This window comes from Bison bison, unplaced genomic scaffold (genome assembly GCF_000754665.1).
Source record: "Bison bison bison isolate TAMUID 2011002044 unplaced genomic scaffold, Bison_UMD1.0 scf7180017864035, whole genome shotgun sequence".
Taxonomy (NCBI): domain Eukaryota; kingdom Metazoa; phylum Chordata; class Mammalia; order Artiodactyla; family Bovidae; genus Bison; species Bison bison.
The window spans coordinates 16,397,952-16,415,916 of NW_011494607.1; the positions used below are offsets into that span (position 1 = coordinate 16,397,952).

At 40.3% G+C, this 17,965-nt stretch overlaps 1 protein-coding gene across 1 annotated transcript in view; it reads right to left on the reverse strand.

The window, feature by feature from the left end:
• The window catches only part of GPR63 (G protein-coupled receptor 63), a 68,076-nt gene extending 54,797 nt beyond the window's left edge, over positions 1-13,279 (reverse strand). The window contains exon 1 of the mRNA XM_010834729.1: positions 13,200-13,279. The gene's annotated coding sequence lies outside the window, so the exon portion shown is untranslated. The remainder of the gene's footprint in view (positions 1-13,199) is intronic.
• Between the last annotated feature and the right edge of the window lie 4,686 nt (positions 13,280-17,965).

Genomic DNA, 17,965 nt, shown 5'->3' on the forward strand with positions numbered 1-17,965 from the left:
AAACAGATTCAAAAGCAGAGACATTACTTTGCCAACAAAGGTCCGTCTAGTCAAGGCTATGGTTTTTCCTGTGGTCATGTATGGATGTGAGAGTTGGACTGTGAAGAAAGCTGAGCGCCGAAGAATTGATGCTTTTGAACTGTGGTGTTGGAGAAGACTCTTGAGAGTCCCTTGGACTGCAAGGAGATCCAACCAGTCCATTCTAAAGGAGATCAGCCTTGGGTGTTCTTTGGAAGGAATGATGCTAAAGCTGAAACTCCAGTACTTTGGCCATGTCATGTGAAGAGTTGACTCATTGGAAAAGACTCTGATGCTGGGAGGGATTGGGGGCAGGAGGATAAGGGGATAACAGAGGATGAGATGGCTGGACAGCATCACTGACTTGATGGACGTGAGTCTGAGTGAACTCCGGGAGTTGGTGATGGACAGGGAGGCCTGGCGTGCTGTGATTCATGGGGTCGCAAAGAGTGGGACACAACTGAGTAACTGAACTAAACTGACTAAGCAACTCTATAACCCATCTGACCCTACACAACTATCTATATGAGGATTCGACATTTAATTTTTCTTTAATAGTTACATGGCACAACGAAAGTTTCCAAGGCGTTAAGTTATCTAATTAAAACTAAATGTTTCCACCATCATAAATATTTCTTCTGAAAATGCTGCTCTCTCTTCTCCACTTCTCTTAAAAAACATATGATTCTGGCATGTCCTCTGGAGGGAATCAAAACTCAGCGTAAAAATAAATTTTTATTGAGTACTTTCAAGCCCTTCCTCCAGATGCCCATTGTGTCCACCGCAGCAGGGGTCAGAGTGCCTGGTTACTGCTTACTTGCTATGTGTCATTGAGCACATTACTTACTCTCTCATTTTCTCAGATCCTCCTCAGAAAAATGACCAAGGGGTACCTTAGTTGCTAAAGCTGCAGTGGGGCCTTGTTAAATGAAACAGCACATGTAAAGAAGTGGCACACATCGGTTCCCAGTACTTACAAGCTAGCAGTTCTACTCAGAAAAGAAAACCATGTTCTCCCCAACACCAGCACTTCAGTGACGTGGAGCATTTTATCCCTCACCCTCAGAAATGACTATTTTCCATATGATAAAGTGTTAGTCGCTCAGTCATGTCTGACTCTTTCTGACCCCATTGGACTGTAGCCCACCAGGCTCCTCTGTCCATGGAATTTCCCAGGAAAGAATATTGGAGAGGGTTGCCATTCCCTTCTCCAGGGGATCTTCCCTACCCAGCGATTGAACCCAGGTCTCCTACATTTCAGGCAGATTTCTTACCACCTGAGCAACCAGAAAAGTCAATCATATGTCACGCAAACTGAATTTAGTCTTGTTTTTCACCTCAAGATTCTACACTGTGATTTTGACACAATACCTTTGGTTCTCTTCCTCTGACCTTCTTCACTCCAGCTTCCGCCTCAATTATTTCAGAGAAGTGACCTTCAAAGTCTCTTTTCAGAACAAAAGAGATAGAATTTTTCTGTCATTGCTTCAAATCTGGTCTAAGTCTGTATTCCTTCCTGCACCCAGAAACAGTCTACTACCACCATGCCCAGTTTATTCCTCTACCGCCAGATGCAACTGCAGTATGGCTTTCTTGTTTTTCAGAACAACACTTGTTGCTGACTACGACTACCCCTGAGAGGTGCAGCCAAGCCAATTCACAAAAATGTTTAGGGCATCTACCACGTGCCAGGTAGTGTGATACTTAGTTGGAGATTTGTGGACACGCTATCAAAAACAAACAGGGGACATATACACTTACACTATGGTCTCCTCCAAGCATCATCTCTTGGTATAAGACAATGTTTTAAGATTCCCTATCCCCACCACCGAAGTATCCCACACCCGTCAGCATCAATTAGACCAATTTCTCTGATGGTATAATAGAAATGTCACAGAATGTGGACCTGGAACACCTTAATGAATCACCAGATACTTCAAATAACCTCTTGAGTATATACTTGTATAACTAATAATCAAACATTAATATATATCTTACTTTTATCAGTTCAGTTCAGTCACTCAGTCATGTCTAAGACTGCAGCACTCCAGGCTTCCCTGTCCGTCACCAACTCCCAGAGCTTGCTCAAACTCATGTCCATCGAGTTGGTGATGCCATCCAACCATTTCATCCTCTGTCGTCCCCTTCTCCTCCTGTCTTCAATCTTTCCCAGCATCAGGGTCTTTTCCAATGAGTCAGTTCTTCGCATCAGGTGGCCAAAGTACTGGAGTTTCAGCTTTAGCATCAGTCCTTCCAATGAATATTCAGGACTGATTTCCTTTAGGATTGACTGGTTTGATTTCCTTGCAGTCCAAGGGACTCTCAACAGCCTTCTCCAACACCACAGTTCAAAAGTATCGATCTTACTTTTATGTATTCCTTTTAAAAGATTCTAAAATCCTTGGTCCCTTGGCCCTGTAAACATAATTATTACCTGGCAAATTCCAATAATCAATGTGAGGGAAAATATAGAACTACTAAACATTTTCCTAAGTGGGAAGTTAGAAAATGGTGCAAGAGAAACAACATAGAGCAAAAGATCATTCTGCTCTTGGCATGCCATTTCAAAATAGGATCGCTGAAGAGCAAAGCTGACTCATCCTCAGAGATAATGGCAGTTCTCTTTAGACCTTGATTCACTGCCATGATCAAAGTAATTTGTTTAACTTGGGAAGATTCTGAAAAATCTAAAGGTCATACTTCAAATTCTTGGACCTCAAAAATCTATTAAGACTTTAGTTTTAATATTTGAAGTGGCCACCAAATAAAGACAAAGGAAAAGTCAACAGAATCATCATATGCCAACTAAAATTACCTCACTGGCACATCTTAACATCCACCTGATACTCAGTCTTTCAACATGCTATTCATGTTATAAATCTTTGACATATACTTTCCACTTAACATATACTCTTTACATTCATTCCCTTCCTTTAACAAATCATTATTAATCATGTGCTGTCCACCAGTTTCTGATTAAGCATGGCATACAATGAAAAACAACAGGTATATCTCATCTTATGTAACTCTCAAGTCTAGTGGGGAGACTCACTGTGATGGTTAGCTTTATGTTAACCTCACTAGGACACAGGGTGCCTGGATTAAACATTATTTCTGGGTGCATTTGTGGTATTTCTCCAGATTAAACTGGAATTTGAATTATTAGATTGAGGAAAGCACACTGCCCTCCCCAAAGTGAGTAGATATCACTCAATCCATTGAAGGCCTGAATAAATCAAAAAGGTCAAGAAGCGGGGATTTGAATTCTGCTTGTTTGAGCTGGGAATTTAAGCATCTCCCTTCAACTGGTACTTACACCAACATCCCTCAGGCTCTCAGAACTACACAATCCGCTTTCTTGTGTCTCCAGCTTGCAGGTGGCCAACCATGGGACTTCTCAGTCTCCATAATCACATGAACCAATTCCTTTTAATAAATCAAATATACCTCATGTCGGTTCTATTTCTCTGGAGAACACTGACTCATACCAAACAGACATACAAACACAAAGTAAACACTGGATTATACCTTGTTGCTTGTGCTGTAAAATGAGGGCACCCCAAGAGTAGAAAACAGAAAATATAATTTCTCATTTGTCCATATTTTCTTCCAACATTATTTACTGTTATGTCCCATGATAGTATGATATTACATACTAGCACAAATGCAAAAGTACTTGGCTGAAGACTAGTATAGGCCTGTGTGTGTGTGCTAAGTCACTTCAGACCTTTCTGACTCTTTGAGATCCCATGGACTGTAGCCCGCCAAGCTCCTCTGTCTATGGGATTCTCCAGGCAAGAACACTGGAGTGGGTTGCCATGCCCTCCTCCAGGGGATCCTTCCAACCCAGGGATCAAACCCAGGTCTCTTATGCCTACCTTGTTTTATTTTGCTTTGCTTTATTGTGCTTTGCAGATACTGCTGCCATCTTTGCAACAGTATTTGCTCACTTCATGTCTGCCACATTTGGGTGATTTTTGCAATATTTCCATTTTTTTATTTCTATAATTATATATATTATTATATATATTTGTTATGGTGATTTGTAATCAGTGACCTTTGGTGCTACTACTATGACTCACTGAAGGCTCAGATGATGGTTAGCATTTTTTAGCAATAAAGTATTTTTTAATTAAGTTAAGCACATTGTTTTTTTAGACATCATGCTATTGTACACTTAATAGACTACAGAATAGCATAAACATAAGTTTTACATGCACTGGGTAACCAAAAATTCCATGATTCAATTTACTATATTAATAATATTCACTTAATTGCAGCGGTCTATAACCAAGTCTGCAAAATCTCTGAGATATGCCTATATATTTTGATTTTAAAGTTACAGTTTATTTTTTATTCTGCTTTATTTTTTGATGGAAGGGTGGGAGAAAAGTAGGTCACAGGGTAAGAAATAAAAGAAAATAAATGAAGACTAAAAGCAGGAAGCTTTTACTACAAGAATTAAATTTTACTAAATGCATATGGTCCTAAAAAAGTCTTCTAAAACCAAACTGCTCACAAATAATTTTAAACTCAAGAAAATGTTTCTTGAAACCTCGATAGCTGAAGGATTCTCCACTAATACTTTTCATGAATAAAGGAAGGAGTTCATGAATAAAATAATTATCTCCTTTAATACAACCTTATTTCCATTTCTATTATTTCTAAATTTTAATTTTCAATCAAGTTTGCTGTGTATCCAACAATAGGGAAGCATTGATCTAAGTAAAAACGGTTACATAATTGTCATTCTAAATTCAAAGTACTGCAAATCACCTCCCAACACCTACTATGCTCCCTCCCTACCAAAAAAATCATGTCTTAGCAAAGAAAAATTTTAAAGAAAATCTGGAATGCTCATTTTGAACCTTTAGAAATAAAAAAATAAAGTTGATAAAATAGCTGTATTTAAACATGAAAGAACAATTTCTCATCATGCATCACAAAATCACAAGGGAGAATGAATTTGGGGTTTGGTGGTGATGCTTATCTGTTGCTGGGTTCCCCACTGGTAACGCCCTAATGACGGTGCCAGTCAGTAAGTACCTGATTCTAAGTCCTCTGGCCCACCACTCAAAACCCAAAGCATCAGAAAGCTTTGCAAGTTCACAAAGTATTGATTCAACTGACATATGGGAGTTAAGACCAAGGAACCATAGGGAATTCACTTACCCAAAGTCAACTGTACACATAATCATGAGAATTACAATTCCTAGACAAAAACACTAAATACTGCTGTATAAGCATCACTGTCTATGCTTATGTGGATCTTCTGGTTTTATTATACTTCATTCATGCCTGGTTCTCATTTGATTTCTTCTACCAGATGTAGCCCATGACAGTGATATTTGAAAGTGCTGTATGAGTGTGCATATGTATATATGAGTATGCACATGTGCATGTGTGCTCAGTTGTGTTCAACTCTGCAACCCCATGGACTGTAGCCCACCAGGCTCCTCTGTCCATGGAATTTTTCAGGCAGGAATAATGGCGAGGGTTGCCGTTTCCTACTCCAGGGGATCTTCTCAACCCAGGGATCGAACCCATGTCTCTTACCTCTCCTGTATTGGCAGGCGGATTCTTTACAGCTGTGCCATGTGGGTGAATTCAATACAGATTTCATAATGGCAAGAACCACTGCCCTAGAATGATGCAAATATAGAGTTTACCTGATGGCTAATGAAACAAATGTGAAAGTTCCTCTTATATGCAGAATATTGATTATGTTGGAACTGAATAGAGTAAGAATTTAACATAGACACCAGGAAGGACAGCATTCAATGCAGTGATCGCTCCAAGTCTCAAGTTTATATTAGACAAACAGAAAATTTCCTTTCTACAAGGGCCACAAAGCAAATGGATGCTTTATGTTATGCAACAAGGCTTTTCATGTGAGTCTTCCCTGTCTATCCACTTAAAAAAAATTACCTGAAGGATCTTTTCCTAAAATTGTATTCCAACCTAGAATCCAGATAAGAGCAAAGATCTCACCAGAATGAGATTCTGTTATATGAGCCTCAGAGATCATTTCTATTCTGGTGGGTCCTTATGCAAGATGAGAGAAATTAGTAGGATGAAAAGATTTTAAAACTTGGAATGCAAAAGAAAAGTTATATCATAAAAGGAACACAGAAAATATTAAAAGCTTAGTTTTATGACCTGATGAATGAAATAATTACCCAAAGGTAATCAAGTCTATTACTTCAGTCATTTTTGTATTTGACTTCACTTTACCACTGTGTCTAAGTTTTTATAGCTAACCCACAGCAACTGAGTACTAAGAAATATAAATGCTGAGATTCTCGAACTCCTTATTTTTTATTAATAACCATTCATTACAACCAAAGATGCATACACATATCTATACCACAAAGAGTGAAAGGGAAAAACTGAGTATAATAACAACACATAACAATAACTCATCTAAACAAAAAATTTATTCTGAAATGCTAAAACAGGTAAGCACCCAGTAGGTAAAGAAACTGCCTGCAATGCTGGAGACCTGGGTTCAATTCCTGGGTCAGAAAGATCCCCTGGAGAAGGAAATGGCAACCAACTCCAGTATTCTTGCCTGGGGAATCCCATGGACAGAGGAGCCTGGCGGGCTACAGTCCCTGGGGTCACAAAGCCGGGGAAGCTACAACCCATGGAGCCACAAAGAATTGGACACACTGAGCCACTAACACTAAAAAGGGGACAGAGAAGCTCGGCATGACTTAGAAAAAGGAGGAAAGGACATGCATGGTCTCCACACAGTGGAGAAGACAATATCTGAAAAAAGAATAGCTGACCCAGAAAATATGTTTGGGAGTGTGTGTGTGTGTTTATTTTCTGTTTCCTTTTTACAGCCAGAACTAAATTCTAAAAATGAAAAAGGTACATGAAAATACAAATGCCATTCTGCCATCATTAGGGTCATGTCTGACAGCTAAAGATAACTTTAGTCATAAAAATGAAGAAGAGAATTTCTCTCTACATTAAACTATCAATCCGTGAGTTTTTCACACAAGTCTTTTTCTTAGCTTTTGCCCATTTTATATCCTTTAAATTGTTCCCAGGAGTAACTATGTTTTTGTGTTAGTCAGAGGGACACTTATCTGATTTCAAAAGGTAATTTCTGGCTATGATGAAGTTCTGTATTATTGACAGAGAGCGAGAAAGAGATAAATATATAAAATACAGATATAGAGATATAAACACACAGAGGACATTAGGAGTCTATCTGTTGGCAGCAAAGGGTAGAAAATAGAATCATTAAAATCTTAGAGATGGCTATATAAGAAACAATATTTAATTACTCTACCATACAGCAATTATGGATACATCAGTGCACATGGTCAGTAGTTCAGATGGTAATGTAGTAAGGAGACTGACAGTGAAGAGAGAGATGTCCTTGGTGGTGCAGTGGCTAAAAATCCATGCCCTAACATAGGGGACTGGAGTTCGATCCCTGGTCAGAGAACTAAATCCCACATGGTGCAATGAAGAAGAGTGAAGATCCTGCATGCCACAGCTAAGACCTAGCACAGTCAAACAAATATGTTAAAAAAAATTTTTTTTTAAGAATAAGAGAGAATTCTCAGGGCATGCTATCAACTGCTATTCCTGTTTAGGTGGAAATAGCCTTTATAGCTATAACTGGGCACTATTGGATGGTTTGGTGTTGAGGCTGTACCTTATAGCTGAGTTTTTGTAAATATTATACTTAGCATTATTTACCTTGGATAAAGCCCTAGTCAGTCAGGTCTGAGTTCAAATGCAATCTGACTTGAGTCTTTCATATTAGACTAACCAAAAAGACCGTAGAAGGTAATCAAGGAAAGCTATGATGAACTCTACAGATTTTATATTGGGACTAATAAAATGCCTTGAGGTCAATGAAAAACATCAGTGTCCTTTATCCCTATCCCAAAATTCTACTTTTAGGGTTTTACTCAAAGGGAATAACCATAGATATATACAAAAACTGAGCTTTAAGATATTTACTGCTATATATCAGCAATTTTAAAAAAGGAAAAACTGCCTGATATTATAGCCTATCTCCAATAAAATATGATACATCCATAGAACAAAATACTATTTAGTACTCAAAACATGCTACAGAAGATCATTCTATGATATGGGATGTGATTCATCTTTGTATGAAAGTTTAAAAGAAACAAAATAGTTAAGTATCATTTTAAGAAAATGAAAGTTTTTTCTTTATGCACATAAAATATATATCAAAATGTTAATAGGTGTAATTCCTCTTTTCCTTTTTTGGCCTGTCTGGATTTTCTAAATTTTTCACACATACGAATAAAGAATAAAGATTTGAAACCTTATAAGAGCAACTATACATGAAATATAGACACAAAAATGAGAAGTGACCAACATCAGTGCACCTTTAAGTAGAAGTAAATTAACCAAGGCCTATTAAGGAAGATGGAGGAACCTTAAATTCAAAACTCATAATGTATCATTAAAGAACTCAATAATTCAAAAGAAAGGAAAACATTTGGAAAGTACTGCTAGGAACAAGCTCAGAGTCTTAAAAGCTAGTCCTGAACAGTGTGAAACTTTAGAAGTGGAAGGTTAATCAAAAATGAAAACACCATATTTCATTTACAGCCTGGAGGAAATGGAAAAAACAAGCTAAAATGATGAAAAGTTGATTTTATTAGAAGTAGACACTCAGACAAATATTTTTTGCTCTGGAAGGCAATAGATGCTATGCCCGGAATTAGCCCCTTTTCATCTCAACTCTCTTTGAATCTATAGCTTCCCAGGATCCCAACTTAGATCAGCAGCAGACACTCAGCCAGAAACTGTAATGAACACCTGGTGCAGACGTTGACTTATTCTTAGGTAACTCAGAGCTGAAACCCTTATTTTGATTGAAACTTCAAGCATCTTTAAATGCCTGCAAATGTTCTTTCTCTAAAATTACCTATGCATTTGTTTTTGCTTAAAATAAAAAGGAAGAGGTGAAAACGCCTTCCTTGGGAAGGTAAGAGCTACAATATAGAAATGAATCATGTCACTTCTGCTGCACTCCCTCCCCAAAGCAAATCCTTAGACATTTTCATGTTTAAAAAAAAAAAAAAATTGTGTAACGTATTTTAAAATGCTTTAATGAAGGGGCTTCCCTGGTGGTCCAGTGATTAAGAATCCCCCTTCCAATAAAGGGGACACAGATTCAATCCCTGGTCTGGGAATTAAGATCCCTCTTGCCCCAAGGCAACTAAACCTACCTACTGCAACTACTAATAGAAGATCCAACACAGCCCAAAAAAAGCAGCTTTAATGATGTAGACTGGGCTCCATCAATTGATAGAAAAGAAGTTAATCAAGAAGCTTCAGTAAAAAACCAAAGGTACCTAAAGCTTATGACAACAATGACACATGAGGGTTTCAAATGATTAAGAATCAATTCATATATATGCTAGGTGATTGGCACAGTGGGGATGTTTTTAATCAAAGTTGGGCCTGGGAGGTTTATCACTCAAAGGAAATACTGTTAATAATAATGTCATTATTAATTTCAATAGAGTGACCACTAGATGATCCTCCTAACTGCAAATATACACTCTTTTGCCCAGGACTTGAAAGCTCTGTTAAAATCCAACCTTCTCAAACCTTCATTACATTTTGAATTAACATGAATGAGTTTCCTAGTATATTAAGCTATTTCATGCTTGAGTTTTCTGAATCTATTATACAGAAATGGGAACAAAAGTACTTTTATTAATAATACCAATCCTGTCCATATTTACTGGCACAGAGGCTAAAAGGCACTTTATCCTAAGTGTCAAACTCAAAGAATGAAACAGCTTGCTGTCAGCTTCAAAAACCATTTTTTACAAGCATGGCACACTGCCTCAAGCCAACTAAACACTAAAGCATGTTGGGCTACCCACACTGCAAATTATTTGGAATGTTCTCCACATTTTGTGGTTGCAAAAGTACCTATTTTGTAGATCATCCAGTTCAAATCAGGGCCGCGTCTGACCTTAAACAGAAAATTCCCAGGAAACTGAAACTGTAATGGACCAAGATCCCATCATTCTGAAAGTCTGTGATCTCACACGTATAGTCAAACATTTCAAATGTTATTTTTAAGCTGAAAATACACAAAGTAAACTGTGAAACACAGCACTGTCCATTTCAAGTAAACACTAAGAACTCATCCTAAATATACACATCACTGCTGCTAAGTCACGTCAGTCGTGTCCGACTCTGTGCGACCCCATAGATGGCAGCCCACCAGGCTCCTGTCCCTGGGACTCTCCAGGCAAGAATACTGGAGTGGGTTGCCATTTCCTCCTCCAGTGCATGAAAGTGAAAAGTGAAAGTGAAGTCACTCAGTTGTGTCCGACTCTTCCCAACCCCATAGACTGTAGCCTACCAGTACTCTTGCCAGGGATTTCCCAGGCAAGAGTACTGGAGTGGTTGCCATTGCCTTCTCTGATACACATCACAGTAGCAAAAAAAAAATAAGGAAAAAGAAAAAATTGCCACAAGCAACAAAGTAAAGGAAACTTGCAGCAAATATAAACTCATTTCTGGTAAATGCCCAGCAAGTGAAAAAAATGTCTAAAAAATCATTTCATTTCTAATTTTCATATATATGCTGAGATGCAGCAGCTTCAGCTGTGGAAAATGTAAGAAATATTCCGAAGTTTTGTTTATTGAGATTGGAGCACTGTATCAAATGTATCATTTTCCCAAGTATAAATGGGTATCTCTCTCATATCAAATATTCAAGACATCACTTCACAAACTAGAGCACCAAAACTGACCCAAGGTTTATCTCCCATGCTATTGAGGTTTACTCTCTAAGTCCCAGACCAACAGGGAATACTTGAAAGTAATTAGAAGAAAAAAACACTATATTGACAAGCTAAATTTTGCCAGGATTCCTCTACTGAAGATAAATTACTGAAGCTTAAGAAATGCCTGATCCAATCAACCAATTGTATGATAACTCAGTCCATTTTAAAAATATGGAGTTAGGACCACTGGAATATGGCTCCCTGGCTCAAGCCTGGTGTGAGAACAAGAACATGCTGGAAAACACAGTATCTTTTAACTTATCTGATACTGATGAAAATTGCTAAAATCAATGACAAGCCCTAGCCAGAAACATGTTTAGTTTCTCATCTTTTAGATCTGCCATTCTTAGTGCAGGAGTATTACTGAGTCCCTGAACAGTCTACCCTCTTATAGATATAAAGAGATGCAGAAATATATGAATATCCACATCTATAGATAGATAAGAATTTTGTGACATGTATATGTGATATATATGTGAACACACATTTAGTTTCAAAAAGAAATATTCACAAAACCATCATCTCAATCAAATAAATCACATACCAAATCTCAAGGTACTCATATTAATCCACACAGTTCTAGGAAATAAGTCACATCCACCTTAGAACCCCCAATTCTTTCTGAATGCAGTATTTTCTTGCCTGGAGTCCAGAAAACTTAAGGCAAAATAGTAACTGCAGTGTGGGTTTTAAGTATGTGACTTTTTCTAAGCAAAATTTTTCCAAGAATGCTCCGTTTGCTACAAATTTTCAGAAAATGCTTGAGATGAAGAGTTCTTTTTTCAAGGTTTTAACATATTTGACAGCAGAGTGACAAAACTGTGCTCAGAAATGAAAATCTATATCCCAAACAAAAAGTTATATTAATGTTTATTCTAGAATGATTTTCTTTCAAAACTTCCCCACTACAAGTAAAGTTGTCTCCTACCATACCCCCTATTTCTGCAGTACATTTTTCTACACACAAGTTACATGTAAAGCATATACCTGAGAATTTAAAATACTTCATGACACTTTTCTTTAAAGCTTTCACATTCTATTTTTATTTTTCAAAATAATCTGGATATAATCAATTACATCACTAAAATCTGGCTATTCAACACTTTACAAAGTATAGGGACTTGCCATCAGCACCTGTGATCTACATATGACATCGGATGTATAGAATGTGAGTGAAGAAGACAGAAACAGGGATAGACAGGGGTGGAAGAGAACTGGCAATGTGAGAAAATGGGCTTCCTTTACCCACAGGATACATGAAAAAAGAAACTTAGCCATTTGGGCAATAAATGAACTTATATATTAAGTTTCATCAAATAATTACATCTATTACATACTTTATCCAAGAGTAAAATTGCCTGAAGCAAGAAGGATTATGCAAGAAATATGAGGTTTTGCTTCAGATTCTTAGAAATACTACTTCTAAAATTAGTTGGAGTCTTCTTAATTTAAGATATAATGAAAACCAAATTCACCAATAAACAAAAAAATCCTTCTTTAACAAAACATGCTTTAAACCTCATCTCACCACCAAAAAAAATACTGCATCCTACTACAGGGATACCTGCCTTTCATAAGTGTTAAGATCAAGACTAAATATTTCATGAGGACTAAAAAGATCACTTGGAACATTTCAGTCAGCCTTGGGGGTAAATTTCATAAAAATACATTGTTGAGTTTTGTTGTTTTGTTTGCTTGTTTATTTCAGCACCCTAATCCTCCTTCTTAAAAAAAAAAAAATCCCAAAAGGGGCGGAGGAATGAGGACTAAAATCAATGCAATGCTGAAGCCCGATCAAAGCTGAGAGACGGACCACAGCGCCGAAAGCTCACCCACATGTAAAAGGCAACCTCTCCGAACTGCTGGAGCTGGAAGGAGTCCTCCGACTTGGGCAAACCAGGTGAACTGCATCCCTAAGGAGTGAGGAGCCCGCAGTGTAAAAGTTCAGGAGGATTCCATCCCCTTCCTCTCACTCCCAGCACTTCGCAGCATCTCCAGGGGAGAGCCGGGCAGAGACAACCCCGGCACTGGGTGCCGACCTGCAGCCGAGCGCTTTCCTCGAAGGCCTCACGGTTCGGGCGGGCAGGGGCCGGGGCAGGGGGCGTCGGGAGGGGAGGCGAGGCGGGGCCCGGGGCCACCGAGTCCTGGCCGGGCCCCACCGTGTGGCGCCGGCTGCCGAAATCCCTCGAGTCCAGCTGTAAAAACCTTCCCGAAAACCCAAGCTTCTCCGGCACAACTTCGGTCTCACCGGCCTCGTCCCCCGCCTCACACTCCGCCCAACCCCACAACCCTTCCCACCGAGGCGAATCGAAGCGCTCCCCACGGAAGGCTACCTGTCCCCGGGGGGCCGGGGACCCCACGCCTCACCTCGTACAAAGAGCTGCGCGCGGGCGCCTGCAGGAGAGCCCGGGGAGCATGGCCCCAGCCAGTCCCTCCCGGAACTTTCCTGACATAGCACTTCTCTCCCCGGCTGCAGAAAACGACGCTTCGAGGCGGAGGAGGAGGAGGCGAGGGTGGCGGCAGCGGCGGCGGGAGCAGGAGCAGAAAGTGAGGAGCATCGCGGAGGGCGCCGCCGCCTCGCTCTCTGCCGAGGGGCTCCCGCCCCCAGGGTAACCGAGCTCCCTCTTAAAGGCGCCCGCCGCGTTTTAGGACGGCGGCCAGGGGGAGGGGGCAGGGCAAGAGGGGGAGGAACCGCGAAGACTGAGAGGGCCGCCCCCGCTCTCCGCAGGGTCTGGTCGCCGCTCCGCCTGGACAAAAATAGGGCAAGTGCTGGGACCCGGCACCGGCCGGCTGCCCTCGCCGTTGGCTGGCGCCCCACGACTGTGTTAGAACTTCACCCCTTCTCCTAACCTCTCCCATCCTTTTTTGGGGTCCTGTCTTCCCGCCCCCTCAGCGGCGCCGCGCACACCTACGCCCCCAAAGCCCATGCGCGCCGCTGGCGACTGCCCATTGGAATAGCGTTTCGTCCTGTGTTTCCTGCTTTTTCTTCCTCTATCTCCAACAGAGTGATGAGAGTCTCACCCCAGCCCTGGGAGCGCAGGAGACTGAAATAACTGAAGATTTCAGAGGCCCCTAGACTGGCCCCTGAACGTGTCACTAATGTGTGGCATGGGAGACTTGCTAAATGCTCTGCTTTACTATGTGCGCTGTTCTCGTCCAATAGTCAATGGCCAGGTGGCCTCCCACTGGACTTCTTGAACCACTGGCTTTTTTGCTTTACAGCAAAGACTGGCTGTAAAGAGCACCCAACTGAATTCTTGGAAGGCCCCTCAGAAAAGATATCACCTTAAGATCGAAATGATACTGGCGATGATGCTTTCAAGTGACAAGTGATAACTGTTTTTCCAGCTCTCACCCACATTTGTGATTACTGCTAAGAGCAACATGGACCGTGCCCAGTGTGGGGATGCCCAGAGACACAGCATCAGCAGCTATCAATGCCCCAGGAAGAGACCACAGAAACAGTGGGTGTGGCAGCAGAGAGCTTGTTTTTCACCTCTTGACTCCCAACTCTTGCTTCTTAATACTGTGAGGCCTGAGTTTGTGTCATTTGTACCCTTCACAGTGTCCTCTGGCTGAGGTGACTGTGGGCAGGCAATTCAAGATTAAGATCCAGCCTGGTCTCCAAAGAATAGGGGCAAGGGGAAACTCAGGGAGAGGTATTTTCTAATTCCACCAAGGCACTGGAATCAGTTGCCTGAGACTGGACCTCATTTCTTCCCCTCCTGCCACCAGCAGTTATGAAACAAGCACATGTGAACTTGTGGGAAGCAATATACAAAAGGTTGGAGGAAACTTTCTTACCAGATGGAGAGGAAACAAGTTTGGGGCTTTATAAAAGCAGGAGACATGGTGCTGTCAGGCCAAAGATAAGATGAGAGAGGAGGTTAGTAGTGAGCAAGAGTGAAGCTATACTGGTTTCATGATCAAGTCTTGTTTAGTCAGGATAGTTAGATGTAATAGGTACCTGAATCAAACTGGTTTTTGAAAGCCTACAGCGAAGAAGGTTGAAATCCCAAGAGTAGAACTGGCAAAAAAAAATTAAAATGCTTTTTAGAATCCTTTTTCTTTTTTCTCCAGGAGTTCAAAGAGTGTTGGGACTTCATTTCTCTTCATATCATGGTTGTGCTTTCATTGCACGGGTTTTATCTTCTCTAATCAAGGCCTAAACCTACAGCCCCAGGCTTTTCTCCTCCTCCCACCTCCTTAGCAATTGGTCTCATTAACAAGAAAGCAAGCCAAGGAATGAGTCTCCCTGGGCTCACTTGGATCCTCTGCCCATCTCTGGACTAACCATTAAAACCACAGACTGGAATATGCACTGCCAGGTTTCGTCATTTGCCTATGGCTGAGAAAGGTCAAGAGAGATAGATTGGGTGCCTTCCCCCTAATATACATGCAAACCACATGGGCTGAGCAGGAAAGAGGAGGTTTCCCAAAGGACACTTACTGTTGTTAACAAAGATGAAATGAAAATTAAACAGAGTCTATAGACAACCAGTTCCCCACCTGTCCCATTCCCCAAAGCACACACACACACAAAGCACCTACCTCTCTGCCTCTCTCCCTATAGCCTCTGGTTCAGAAGAATACAAGTAATTGACACAACCAGTTACATCCTTTGGCCTCAGAAGCCACTCAGAAGGACCTCAGTAATATTAACAAACCACTTGCAAAAAAAAAAAAAAAACAAACAATATTTAAGCTGTAATTGTATTCAATAATTTTTTTCCTAAATCATGCTACTTCTGCCTCCAAGATGCCCTCAACCCCTCATTCATTGCTAAGCCTTGTTATTATATAATCAATTATAAGATAAGAGTCCATGAATATACATTCAACTTGAAAAAAAAATGAAGCCTATGAATAATCACATTTCAGTATCCAAGTGACACAGGGCCCAACTCCATTTCCAAACTCCAATAAGTTCTTCATTATCTTTTCAGAGATAGCACGGAGGAGTTTATATTTTGCCTATCAAAAATGCCAAATAATTTCAGCCTTCTTCCCACACAAGAACTTCTCTTTGGTTGCTGATAAAAATGTTTAATGTATTCTTCCTTCATTTTTGTATTTATAGAATTAGTTCATAGATATTCCAGACAAATAGATTTAAAAACCTGGAGGAACCTTCAGGATTAACCTAAAACATTCCCCTTTATTTCAAGGAGGAAGATTTAAAAGCAGAGATTGGGTTGTCTGGGGTCATAGGGCTGTTTTTAGTTTGTGATCTGCCCTGCTCTGTGCTAGATATTTCACAAAGTAAAGAAGCAAAAGCATATAACATGATCACTGCCCTCAAGAGGTTAGATTTAGTCAAGGAGACATGACCACATCTAAGATATAGGACAAATTTTCAGAGCATCACAGTGTATCGTGTTAGTGTACAGAAAGGCATGATGAGTCTGTGTTAACTATAGGCATTGAAATAAGAGACGCAATGAGCTGAAGTAGTCTTGGAAATGCTTTTCAGCTAGGAACCAACTTGATGGTCCTTAAAAAATGCAGAAACAGACTTCCCTGGTGGTCCAATGGCTAAGACTCTGCACTCCAGACCCAGACTAATGCAAGGGGTCTGGCTTTGACCCCTGCTCAGGGAACTGGAGCCAGCATATCTAAATTAAGACCCAACACAGCCAAAAAAGAAAAAAATGAAGGCACTGATGGGTAAAAGGTCTTGCCATGTGTTTGGACTGAAAGGAAATTTGGACTGTAAGGAAATCTGCACTGTCATGGTTTAGGAGAGTATTTCAAACTGCAGATTATGAAATTATTTTAGTAGACTTTAACCAGTATTTTTTTTAAAGAACTATTTATTTATTTGGCTGTGCTGGGTCTTCCTTGCTGCATGTGGGCTTTCTCGAGCGGCAGTGAGCAGGGATCTACTCTCTAGTTGGGGTGTCCAGGCTTCTTATTGGGGTGGATTCTCTTGTTATGGAGCAGTCTCTAGGTGCATGGGCTTCAATAGTTGCTTGACCAGTATTTTTTAAATTAAACAAAATGAAAAATATCAGAGTGCATCATACTTAATAAGATTATTTGTTAAACTAGTTTCATTATCTTCTGTGTTCTAAGTTATGATGTAAATTTCATGTCTTGCTTGGGGTCACTTTCAAAAAGGTTTCAAAAGCCATAGTTCTGAATCCAGACAGAATGGTGTGAAACACTTCAGAGCAAAAGAGTGAATGAATAACATCTCTTCAAGCGTCGTTTTCCTTCTGTGCAAGAGATTTCAGCACAACTTTTTTTTTTTTTTTGGCTGTTCCAGGTCTTAGTTGCAGCACTCCAGATATTTGTTGCAGCATGCAGGATTTTTTTAGGTGTGGCATGCAGGCTCTCAGTTGTGGCATGTAGGATCTAGTTCCCAAATCAGGGATCAGACCCAGGCCCCCTGAATTGGGAGCACAGTCTTAACCACTGGACCACAGGGAAGTCCCTCCAGCACAGTTTTTTACAGAGTAAGACCTACAAATGGTACCTCTTATTTGCTGGCTAGACTGAAGATTTTCAGCCCTGGCTGCATATTAGAATCACTTGAAGAGTTTCTACAAAATACCGATGCCACCCTCAGAGACCCAGACTCAGTTCTGGGATAGAGTCCAGGCATCAGTGAGTTTAAAAGCTGCCCAGGTACAGTTGTGGCTGCAAACCCATGGGCTAGACCCATAGTTGAACACATCTAATACCTGAGAAGCATGGTGGTACACTGTATCTCTTCAGTGAGAACACTGACCTTATGATTTATGTTTCTATTTCTTTACCAAGCAATAGATAACATGCTACATAGTCATCAGAATTCTAACTTTCTGCTCTAAAAATCTTCAACTCTGGTGCAATCCGCTCGTTGTTTATCTCAGTCAATGACACAGCATGGATCCTGAGTCATAATCTCTTATGTGTCTCTCCACATGTACAATTTATGGTTACTTATCAGCATACAGTAGTTTCTGGAGGTGTTAAAAGGCAGTGAAATGCCACCAAAAATTCCCTAAGGAAGAGGAAAAGAGCTGGAAGCAAATGGCATTGGAAATCCATAAGCTAAATAATTAGCAAATGACTCATTACATTTCAGCTATTTTCATCCTGACTTTTAATAACTTCGCTTCTAAATATAGTAATTAATGATGTGCTTT